Here is a 12,930-nt window from a genome sequence, read left to right as displayed (position 1 = left end):
CTCACCTCACGCACGTGACGAAGGAGCACGAGGCCACCTGCCGGGCCGGCCGCCGCCGTTTAGGCGACCTCCTCGGCCAGAAGAACCAGCTGCTCGCTATGCGAGCAGCCCGCCACCTCATCCAGCTGCCCTCGCCCGAGCGACGCGCCCTGGAGGCTGCTGCGTCGGCGAAGCGCGGCCGCCAAGAGCGCATGCGCCGTCGGGAGGAGAACAACGAGGCCCAGGCCGCCGGCCGCGTCCGCCTGGAGGCACGGACCGCTGTGGAGCGCGCCGCCCTGTAGGAGCTTGAGCTGTGCGGGAAGCGGATGGTGTCGCCGCAGGAGGCGGAGCGCGATCGCGCCCAAGCTGCGAGGACGGAAAGGAGGAGGGCGGTCTCGGAACGCAGCAAGAGGGCCGCCGCCGAGCCACCCCGCTAGTAAGCTGGAGTGGAATCCTCACACGTACAGGCCGCCCGCGTCGAGTGAAATCCACGGCCACGGCGGCGAGTCGCCGGCGAGGCCGCCGGCCCGGTACGTACCTAGACTAGTAGTAGTAGAATTAAGATAAATTGTAATGTCTAACTTTAATGAAGAAAGAAACTATCTCCCTATGACACGTGGGCTAGGGGCGGACAAGGGGCGGACGCGAGCGGCCTGCCATCGACGTCCGCGACCACGCAAACGCGGCCCAGATTTGGGCCGGCTTTGGGTCCGGCCCCGGACGCCGCGGCCATCCGTTGTTGGAGATGGGTCCGCGCGCTGGGCCGCGTTTTTGTCCGGTTGAACCCATCCGGACGCGCGGGCGCGGGATGGGTCGCCGTGTTGGAGATGCCGTAATGATTTTTTACTCCGGGACTGAGAATCGGCTCCACGTCACAATGCCTTGGCGTGCCAACGTAGCAAAGTTAAAGCGCTTAAATTTTTGGAAATACAATTCGGCTCTCAGGTGCATATGCTTCCTCCAAAAAAATATAAGTGTTGAAATTTTTTGACAAAAAATACTACACGTACATCTTCATAATATATGTGCATTAGTTAAGTTTCATGAAAAAATAATTTTTTACGGTCTATATAAAAAAAGAGAAATTTTATCTTTTTAGAAGTCTTATTTTTAGCACTGAATTTTATCTTTTTTACACACGTCACATGTAAAATATTTTTTCATGAAATGACTTTATGAACGCGTAGCACGTGAAGATGTACGTGCGAATTTTTTGTTTTAATTCTACAAAATTTCAAAAATTGTGTAAAACGCATTTCAAAATAAAGGAAGCATATGCTCCCATGTTCCAAAACACCACTCCCATTAAAATTCTCTCAATTTGCTTGACCTTCCATTTTATATACCAGCAATGAAGCCGATTCTTGCCCTACAGATGAAGGCCCGAGTTTAATAGGTGAAGAACTCGGAAAGACCAATCAAACATCCACGGAAACTCTGTCTTTGCTAGCGAGAACATTAACTCACTGATCAGATGCCATTTTCCGATCTTTCATTGAAGGTGTGAGTGTGAAGCTCACTCTAAAAGTGGGGTTGTTTAAGTATAGAAGTAACATGACAAGATAAAATAACACGGAGAAAAAAAAAGAACACCTTTCTTAAGCAAAGAAGCACAACCGCTATCCTATCTTAAAACGTACGGCACTTCTGCCAGGAAATAGAATGGAATCTGGGATCAAAGAAAGGGGATGAGGATACAATTGGGAAAAGAGACACGTCAGTAAAGAGATCATCATTTGTTTTTTTTGAAAGTTGGGTCAAAACAAAAGATATAGCTTTCGCTTCTGCCAACATGCATTTCTAACTAATTCCTCCTGAGTCTTCTTCATAGGACGGTGGTGGCTAATCTAACGGGTGTGAAGGTTTAAGGGATGCACAACTCACAAGCATATACAATTCGTTGTGTGATGTAAAGTTAAGTGTCATCCGCTACCTTTCCGGTGACCTCCCCAAAGTTGGCTTGGATCTAGAGCGGTTCAAAAAACTGTCCGGCGTCCTCAGGCCAACACCAACCCACAGGGGCATCAAACAGCAGGTGTTGCTCACGCCGCATAGGATATCGACATACAAATGCCACCAGCCAGCGATCCAACATATTTCTCCATGCTAACTGGCTTCTTCTCGGCACGAGGTTCCTCCCACACCCGCCAAACCGCCACAGTAGGTGCCCCCAGTGCCGGCCCTTCTTTCGATGCTGATAGTTCAGCAGCCCCTACTTCAATCCCCTACTTCAATCCCCTGCCACCCCCCCCCCCCCCTCACGGTGAGCTCGCACGTTCAACTTCTTCATTTCTAGATTTTTGTTTTGCTTTCGACACCGTTCGGTTAGTTGATTGCTCCACTATTTCTTTTTTAGACTATGTATAGCGACGACATGATAATGATGCATCAATTTATGGAAGAGGAAACCGATAACACCTCCGACGAAGATGAGCACTCACTTGTCTTCTTGAGTAACCAGAGAACTGCATGGTGTATGCATGCATGACCGGCTCTTACGTCCCTCGGTACTGATAAAGTCAATACTTACTGAAACAAAATGCAGACAATCAAATGAGCCAAATATTTTACACAACTTGCGAATGTGAAATTGAGTTGATGCCTGATACTAACACTTCACATAACATATGCTACAAGCTAAACAGCATGTGAACATATGGAAGAATCAAGAATGGGCAAAGGATCATCAGATCCGATCGATCATGATTCATGACCCGGGCCAGGCGCCCAGGCATGTTCTCTAGATGGGTCAGTCATGGGTGGACCATGCATCACTATGCATGGGGAGCTTGACGTTCTTCAGAAGATGACAGGGAAGGTAGGTTGTGGTCGGTCGACGGATTGCTGTAGCGTACAGCGATGTCAGCTCATATGTGGCAGTGTTGGTCCCGGCCGTGCACAGTACATGGCCACCCCTTTGACTTGGCAACCTATCATCCGTTCAGCTGGCTGGCAAGCACTGCCATTTCGCTACCAATGGGCCTACAGAGAAGTGTGTGCAATCGAGGACGCGCGGCTAGCGCGGTGGCTAGGCTTGGCAGTGGCCAGCCTGCCCGCCCGAGATCGATTCCCATGAGGGACGATTTTCTGGTGTCTCACCGGGGGCTCTGCTCCAGAATAAAATCCCCTCCACACATATGTGCCAGCAACTACTACCTCCTAGGGACACCCAAATTATGTGTGCTGTGTGTATAGTTCTAGAGTCTAGCTTGTGCACTAGTGGTGTGCGTGTGTGTGGTGTGAGTGTGGTGTTGAGTTAGTGCATAAGTTCAGATGCTACAGCTGTAACACAGATCGAGGGGTCTCAAAAAAAAAAAAAAAAGAAGTGTGTGCAATCCAGATGCATAATTGGCAATCATGGTCCTTTTCCTTCAATTACTATTATCACAATTTTATTCTGAATAATAGACGTCATTTTCTTGAAGGAGTAAATTAATTAGCAAAAGGTGTAGAGCATCTCTAACCGATCCCTTGTAATTTAGAGGAGTAAACGTCTCCCTATCTTTAGAGGGGTATATTTGCCCCTGTAAAGAACAACAGTTTCTACTTGAATCCTAAACTTAACTTTCCAAAACTTGCATTTGGCTCATACATTCCGTCGAACACATTTGGTCCAGCGACAAACTCAACTACAACACTACTTCAAAGAACGAAAGAAACCTATCATTGTGATTACAATCACGACTATGATCACAATTGCGCCACATGCGTATTGAAGGAACATTTATTTCTCGATGGCATGTCTTTTTTATTCTCCTCATCTTGAATTTTTTTCGGTCTTCTTCTTCTTTTAGTCATCAATAATATCGGCCATGTGTAACTCCAATTGCATCTTTTCATCTTCTATTTTCTTCTTGGCTTCTTCAATGTTTTTCAAGGACTCATCCATCTTCTCATGAGCTAGCTTGATCTCATCTTCCACCTTTTTCTTTTGGTCATTTGTGAACTACAAATCTTCTAAAATAGTCATCTTGCCATTTTCACAATGATTCAACAACGATTGCCAACCACGGGCACCACATGCCGTCACACATTGTATCTTATAGTTTCAAAATATCAAAATCAAATTGGTTCAATTTGGGGAAACTATCCTAAATCAGCGAAACCTAGGCACTTTACCTTGTTCGAGTCGTACTCGACGTTGGCGGTGAATCCGCCGGTGGCACTGTCCGCGGTAGAGCACATGGCCATCGAGGCGGTAGGTGGATGAATATTTTGGTGGCCGATCGCATAAAAAGTTGTTGCGGCTGAAATACGTCAGTAGGGATTTCACTGATCTCGCCTTTGATTCCAGCGACACGAGCTCGGTTGTGCCCAACTACGGCATCGCCGTCCACCGCCGGCTCCATTTTGGACCCCAAAAAAAGGACATTGCAGTTCCGGTTTGCATAAATCGACGAAGCGGCGACGACGAGGGGCGGCATGGTGTGGGAGGGTGTGGGGAGCCATCGGAGGGTTTTGGTGGTCGTCGGAGGCATCGCCGGTGGCATAGCAGGGTTGTGGGGGAAGAAGGCCGGTGGATGGATGAAAGCCCAAATTATATTCAACCGCCGGTCGGTCGAGTAACGGTGCGCTAGAGTATAATTTTTACTCCTCTAACACTTATAAGGAACGGTTAGGTATTGGTTAGAGGAGTAAAATCGGATTATAAGGGATAGGTTAGAGATGCTTGATGTGAGTGTGGTTTGGCTATGACATTGATTTACTAGAAATTTTTCCTACAATTATCTTGTTGCTGGGTGGCTACGTGTCACTTGTGAACTGCTCATACAGGTAATCTTGTCTCTCTGCGACACAAAAAAAAAATCCGAGCATGAAAATCGAATAAGAAAGAGGATAAGTGTGAACAGACTTCATGCCTAGGCGACAAACGGGTACTTTCGAGTTGCTTCTGCGCCATGCTTTCCACGGGACCATGAGATGAGGTGGCCGGAACAACCATCAATTGTGATCTAGACCTTTCAATTCATTTGAGCTAAGAAACAACCCATAAGTAAAACCAAGGTACAATTTTGGCTTAGAACGCGCTGACCTGTTCTTTCATGATTACATGCTGGCGTGAAAGAAAATAGTCATATATATTGTCTATCAACTTTCCGTTTCCAAAAACAAAATTTCAAAAAAGTCACCGTTACGAACCGTCTGGTCTAAACACGAAATTCATAGAAGAACAAATGCGATTTTCTCATCGCACAACTATCAAGTACATCTTTGCTCAAAAAAAAAAACTATCAAGTACATCTAAGATATTTAAAATTATAGCCAATTTAGTCCCAAAAAATGGAAGACACGTTTTTCCAATAACCACACTTCCGTGGGTAAAGTACTCAGATCACTACGGGAAAAACTTTCTTTGCCGTGCAACTATTTGCACGGCAAAGGGCACTATATGCACGGCAAAGGCTTTGCCGTGCGGGAACACACGGCAAAGATCGCACGGCAATGTCATCGACGGCAAAGGCTTCTTTGCCGTGTGACTCGCCAACGTTGCACGGCAAAGGCTTTGCCGTGCGATGCCGCACGGCAAAGGTCGCTTCTTTGCCGTGTGCTAAACATGTTTTATATATCTAAAAAAAGGCCCAAATTGGTTGGTCGATCCGGGAATCGAACCTAGGACGCATAGTAGGGAAAGCATGCGACCTTGCCACTGGGCTAAGTGTTTGTTTGTTGATAACTATACCACGCCACATCTTTTGAGATGAGAAGAAATCCAGTTTTTACATCTTTGCCGTGCGCTTACACTAGGCAAAGGCTGCTTTGCCGTGCGTTTGTTAAAAACACTAGGCAAAGGCTGCTTTGCCGTGCGCCAACGTTACACGGCAATGCCTAACGCCTTTACCGTGCACCGAATCTTTGCCGTGCGGTGTGTTGGGCCTTTGCCGTGTACATTTCTTTGCCGTGCGGCTTCTTCCGTCATTGCCGTGAATCGTATCTTTGCCGTGCGCTCGTGTCTATCTTTCCCGTGGCCAAGATCTTTGCCGTGCGTTTTTATCTGTGCGCACGGCAACACACGGCAAAGAAAGGATGCACGGCAACGCCTATTTTTCCTGTAGTGGATAGTCTCGGGTACTCGTGAACCCTTGTAGAAAACATGCCCAAAATCCTATTTCTAAGTTTCAGGGGAATTTAACATAAATCATACACTTACATATTGTCTTGATAATTCCTTTTGTAAATTTTCAAGAAACAGTAAGATTGTATAACCTACACAAAAAAGAGAAATGGAACTTGCGTAGTGAACTACTAAGTTCTTGCGTGTTCCTTGATCACTTTGTCTTTTTTGCACATACAGAGTTCTGTCTTTAAGTTTTCAAACTTTGCACGCACATGCTTTCTATATCCCCTACATGAAAGTATTTATTCTGTGTTTTTGTTGCTGATGTTATTTATCATTTCTTTCAAATTTATTGTTCACCGCGCGATCAAGAGTACCTAGTTTCTGAAAGTTATATTTGTTTGTATTATTATCTTGAAGAGCTTTGTACTCAAAGAAGGTCATACTTCATGTATATTGACTAGAAAATCACATTCTTTGTCCACGGACATGCTCTGTTTTCTCCTCTGTTGCTTCATTTTCAATTTATCAAATCCGACGTTGTCATCATGGTGTCCTCGCAAATAAAACACATCTTCTCAGTCCACACCTATATACCACCACGCTATTTTTTGGCACCACCGTCTAACGATCGGTAGACGTTCCATCACCGACACACGAGAAAATATCCGATGGAAGTCAAGTTACGATAAGAAGTCAACGAAAATCAAGTTTGGAAGCTCTGGCAAATTCTGAAACGAATACGTTCATGATAGAAAAGTTATGCTCTCTAAGCTTGTGAAAGTTTGAGTTCAATGTCATATCATTTTATTTTTGTGGAAATTTTCCATAGCCATGTGAGAAGCAATTATGTGATGTTCTTATTTGTGCACCTCTAGAAATATTTTTAGACCTCCCAAATGAATTGTATTTTGAATTAAATTTTTGGCACGTTTGCAGAACCCCATTCACCGGCATATGACATTTTTCAGAAATTTTAAATGTCCGAAACACATCTTTTCACTTGATTTTCATTGGTCTTGGATACATTTTTTTATATTAATCCCTTTGTCCTAAAACATAAGACATGTTTTTTCGCACTGTCTTTGATGCATGACTTTGACCATATATGTACCAAATTTTATGAATTTAGATTGTATAGATGATATATTTCATACAAATCTCATATATTTCATATATATTCATACAAACTTTGTGGACATGGTGTAAGTATAAATTATGGTGAAAATTATAAGTTACTCATTAGCAAAATTTGAAGAATCTTAGGTTTTGAGATGGAGGGAGTAGAGAAAATCAACGGTTCAAAGGATGGAACTGACTACGACTAGGCACATGGCGCCATGCAAATGCTTGACAAAGCCTTGCACCGCTCTGCCCCAACTGTGCAAGCAAGAACCGTACGTCCCTCCCTTCCCCGAGCACGAAACAGGGCAACGGGTTAACGTCACAGCACATGTGCCCGTTTTCCCCGGGAAGAAAATCATTCCGGCGCGATACGCGGGGCCGACGACGTGTCAGCTTATCGATCACGGTGGCGCTGTGAGGACGCTACTGTCTGTCACCGCAACTAATCCCCATAAATGCCAAAAGTTAGCTTTTGTCTTTAATAGACGCGGCACCTTCGTTTGGAGGCGTCGGCACTGCATCCTCTATTTGGGGGAGCTGTTCTCACACCGGCGCCCCCAAAACGGCGACCCAGATAGATGTTTTGATTTAAAATCATAAATAAATGCATAGAAAATTGAATAAGAAATATTTTATTTCACAAACTAATACATAATTGGGAACGTGGTTTACCTGAAGATATAGTTTGGAACATGGTTTTCCACAAACTAATACATAGTTTAAATCATGGTTGACACAAATATAAAACATTGAAAAAAAAACTAAACCTAACTAGACCGGTGATCGCAGGTTTCGAGGGCACATCCAGTCACCCAAACTGGAAAATCCAGCTCGCGAGGGTGCCACTGTTGGTTCTTTCGACGAAGAACATCCAAAAACATGCGAGCCGATATTCGCTGCGAAGAAACAACACTCGTCAGTCATTGTCCTCCTCAGCGTTGTCGACGTGGTAGTTCCGGCGGCAACGCGTCTCGTCGAACACCTTGACGCTCATGTCCCTGTCGCCAAAGTAGGAGAACACGAGCACGAAGCCGGCTTGGAGGCTGTGGTGGCGCGCGAACTTCTCCCAGCCGATGTGGATTCCGCGGGCGTCGTAGATGACGTCCACGGTCCACTGTTAGTAGCCGCACGAATCCTCCCGCAGATGCAGCGTGCCCTGGCGGTCGTCGCCGGCGACGAAGTCGGCGAAGGTGTCCGGCAGCCTCTGGATGACACATGATTCTCCCTTGAGGACGAGGACAAAGTCGAACAGCACGGGTCCATCCTCGTCCATCTCCGACGATGAAGACGACGGCGTGTGTGCAGCTCTGCCGCGGCCACGACCACGACCGCGACCTCGGCCTCGACCGGATGATACGTCTCCGACGTATCGATAATTTCTTATGTTCCATGCCACATTATTGATGTTATCTACATGTTTTATGCACACTTTATGTCATATTCGTGCATTTTCTGGAACTAACCTATTAACAAGATGCCGAAGTGCCAGTTGCTGTTTTCTGCTGTTTTTGGTTTCAGAAATCCTAGTAACGAAATATTCTCGGAATTGGACGAAATCAACGCCTAGGGTCCTATTTTTCCACGAAGCTTCCAGAAGTCCGAAGGAGAGACGAAGAGGGGCCACGGGGTGGCCAAACCCTAGGGCGGCGCGGCCCCACCCCTGGCCGCGCGGCCCTATGGTGTGGGCCCCCCGTGCCGCCTCCCGACCTGCCCTTCCGCCTACTTAAAGCCTCCGTGACGAAACCCCCGGCACCGAGAGCCACGATACGAGAAAACATACCGAGACGCCGCCGCCGCCGATCCCATCTCGGGGATCCAGAGATCGCCTCCGGCACCCTCGCCGAGAGGGGAATCATCTCCCGGAGGACTCTACACCGCCATGGTCGCCTCCGGAGTGATGAGTGAGTAGTCTACCCCTGGACTATGGGTCCATAGCAGTAGCTAGATGGTTGTCTTCTCCCCATTGTGCTATCATTGTTGGATCTTGTGAGCTGCCTAACATGATCAAGATCATCTATCCGTAATTCTATATGTTGCGTTTGTTGGGATCCGATGAATAGAGAATACTTGTTATGTTGATTATCAAAGTTATATCTACGTGTTGTTTATGATCTTGCATGCTTTCCGTTACTAGTAGATGCTCTGGCCAAGTAGATGCTTGTAACTCCAAGAGGGAGTACTTATGCTCGATAGTGGGTTCATGCCCGCATTGACACCGGGACGAAGTGACGAAAGTTCTAAGGTTGTGTTGTGATGTTGCCACTAGGGATAAAACATTGATGCTATGTCTAAGGATGTAGTTGTTGATTACATTACGCACCATACTTAATGCAATTGTCTGTTGCTTTGCAACTTAATCATCGGAAGGGGTTCGGATGATAACCTCGAAGGTGGATTTTTAGGCATAGATGCAGTTGGATGGCGGTCTATGTACTTTGTCGTAATGCCCAATTAAATCTCACTATAATCATCATGATATGTATATGCATGGTCATGCTCTCTTTATTTGTCAATTGCCCAACTCGTAATTTGTTCACCCAACATGCCGTTCGTCTTATGGGAGAGACACCTCTAGTGAACTGTGGACCCCGGTCCAATTCTCTTTACTGAAATACAATCTACTCGCAATACTTGTTCTACTCGTTTTCTACGCAAACAATCATCTTTCACACAATACGGTTAATCCTTTGTTACAGCAAGCCGGTGAGATTGACAACCTCACTCGTTTCGTTGGGGCAAAGTACTTTGGTTGTGTTGTGCAGGTTCCACGTTGGCGCCGGAATCTCTGGTGTTGCGCCGCACTACATCCCGCCGCCATCAACCTTCAACGTGCTTCTTGGCTCCTACTGGTTCGATAAACCTTAGTTTCTTACTGAGGGAAAACCTGCTGCTATACGACATCATACCTTCCTCTTGGGGTTCCCAACGAACGTGTGAGTTACACGCCATCAAGCAGTTTTCTGGCGCCGTTGCCGGGGAGATCAAGACACGCTGCAAGGGGAGTCTCCACTTCTCAATCTCTTTACTTTGTTTTTGTCTTGCTTTATTTTATTTACTACTTTGTTTGCTGCACTAAATCAAAATACAAAAAAATTAGTTGCTAGCTTTACTTTATTTACTGTCTTGCACTCTATATCAAAAACACAAAAAAAATTAGTTACTTGCATTTATTTTACTTATTTCATCATGTTTCCTTTTAATTTTACCGTTAAAGATATGCCGGTAGGGCGCGGGTCTATAATTGGGAGAAATAATATAGAAGAATTTTTCACTCATGTTAGTACCGTTGATGATTTTGAAGATAGACACTTGGTAGACCTTGCTCCTACTTATGAAATTGCCGCTGCTGTTTTAGTTCGTATGATGGAAACTAAATTTGTTAATCTCAATCCTATAATCCAACACATGTTTCTTACACTCGGTGATATGGAAGAAGGGGAAAAGAAAGATTTTGTTTTAGAAACCCTTCTTAGAGAATTTGGTGGTATAGCAAGAGAGGCTAGAAAGGTCTTTGCTAAATATAATATGCTTGGTTCTTGCACCAATTTTGTTAGTCTCCTTGAAAAGATGGACTTGGAGAGAATAAGGTACACTAATAATATTGATGATGGTGGGGAGATCAAAGCACCAATACCATGTAAACTATTAGCTATGAATGATGCACTAGAAAATAACTATGCTTGGCTTGTTCCCGAAAATTTGTTTGATGAGAGTAGCAAGCCCAAGACTAATGAAAAGGGAGACGCTAAAACTTATGTATCCAATATACTATGCATGGTTGAGAAAACTCCGCATCCCGCTGTAGGTGCTCCACCGTTTGATAATACTTGATACACACTTTCTGCGCCTAGCTGAAAGGCGTTAAAGAAAAGCGCTTATGGGAGACAACCCATGTTTTTATCTACAGTACTTTGTTTTTATTTTGTGTCTTGGAAGTTGTTTACTACTGTAGCAATCTCTCCTTATCTTAGTTTTGTGTTTTGTTGTGCCAAGTTAAGCCGTTGATAGAAAAGTAAGTACTAGATTTGGATTACTGCGCAGTTCCAGATTTCTTTGCTGTCACGAATCTGGGTCCACCTCTCTGTAGGTAACTCAGAAAATTATGCCAATTTACGTGAGTGATCCTCAGATATGTACGCAACTTTCATTCAATTTGAGCATTTTCATTTGAGCAAGTCTGGTGCCATTTTAAAATTCGTCAATACGAACTGTTCTGTTTTGACAGATTCTGCCTTTTATTTCGCATTGCCTCTTTTGCTATGTTGGATGAATTTCTTTGATCCACTAATGTCCAAGTAGCATTATGCAATGTCCAGAAGTGTTAAGAATGATTGTGTCACCTCTGAATATGTCAATTTATATTGTGCACTAACCCTCTAATAAGTTGTTTCGAGTTTGGTGTGGAGGAAGTTTTCAAGGATCAAGAGGAGTATGATGCAACATGATCAAGGAGAGTGAAAGCTCTAAGCTTGGGGATGCCCCGGTGGTTCACCCCTGCATATATTAAGAAGACTCAAGCTGTCTAAGCTTGGGGATGCCCAAGGCATCCCCTTCTTCATCGACAACATTATCGAGTTCCTCCCCCGAAACTATATTTTTATTCCATCACATCTTATGTGCTTTTTCTTGGAGCGTCGGTTTGTTTTTGTTTTTTGTTTTGTTTGAATAAAATGGATCCTAGCATTCACTTTATGGGAGAGAGACACGCTCCGCTGTAGCATATGGACAAGTATGTCCTTGGTTTCTACTCATAGTATTCATGGCGAAGTTTCTCCTTCGTTAAATTGTTATATGGTTGGAATTGGAAAATGATACATGTAGTAATTGCTATAAATGTCTTGGGTAATGAGATACTTGGCAATTGTTGTGCTCATGATTAAGCTCTTGCATCATATGCTTTGCACCCATTAATGAAGAAATACATAGAGCATGCTAAAATCTGGTTTGCATATTTGGTTTCTCTAAGGTCTAGATAATTTCTAGTATTGAGTTTGAACAACAAGGAAGACGATGTAGATTCTTATAATGTTTTCAATATGTCTTTTATGTGAGTTTTGCTGCACCGGTTCATCCTTGTGTTTGTTTCAAATAAACCTTGCTAGCCTAAACCTTGTATCGAGAGGGAATACTTCTCATGCATCCAAAATACTTGAGCCAACCACTATGCCATTTGTGTCCACCATACCTACCTACTACATGGTATTTTCCGCCATTCCAAAGTAAATTGCTTGAGTGCTACCTTTAAAATTCCATTCTTCACCTTTGCAATATATAGCTCATGGGACAAATAGCTTAAAAACTATTGTGGTATTGAATATGTAATTATGCACTTTATCTCTTATTAAGTTGCTTGTTGTGCGATAACCATGTTCATCGGGGACGCCATCAACTATTCATTGTTGAATTTCATGTGAGTTGCTATGCATGTCCGTCTTGTCCGAAGTAAGAGAGATCTACCACCTTATGGTTAAGCATGCATATGTTAGAGAAGAACATTGGGCCGCTAACTAAAGCCATGATCCATGGTGGAAGTTTCAGTTTTGGACACATATCCTCAATCTCAAATGAGAAAATTATTAATTGTTGTTACATGCTTATGCATAAAAGAGGAGTCCATTATCTGTTGTCTATGTTGTCCCGGTATGGATGTCTAAGTTGAAGAATAATCAATAGCGAGAAATCCAATGCGAGCTTTCTCCTTAGACCTTTGTACAGGCGGCATTGACATAGGCATCCCAAATGGGCCTGCCGAAGATGGTACCCGGATTTAC

The sequence above is a fragment of the Lolium rigidum genome, chromosome 4 (assembly GCF_022539505.1).
Source record: "Lolium rigidum isolate FL_2022 chromosome 4, APGP_CSIRO_Lrig_0.1, whole genome shotgun sequence".
Lineage (NCBI taxonomy): Eukaryota > Viridiplantae > Streptophyta > Magnoliopsida > Poales > Poaceae > Lolium > Lolium rigidum.
Note: the sequence above shows the minus strand (reverse complement) of the source record.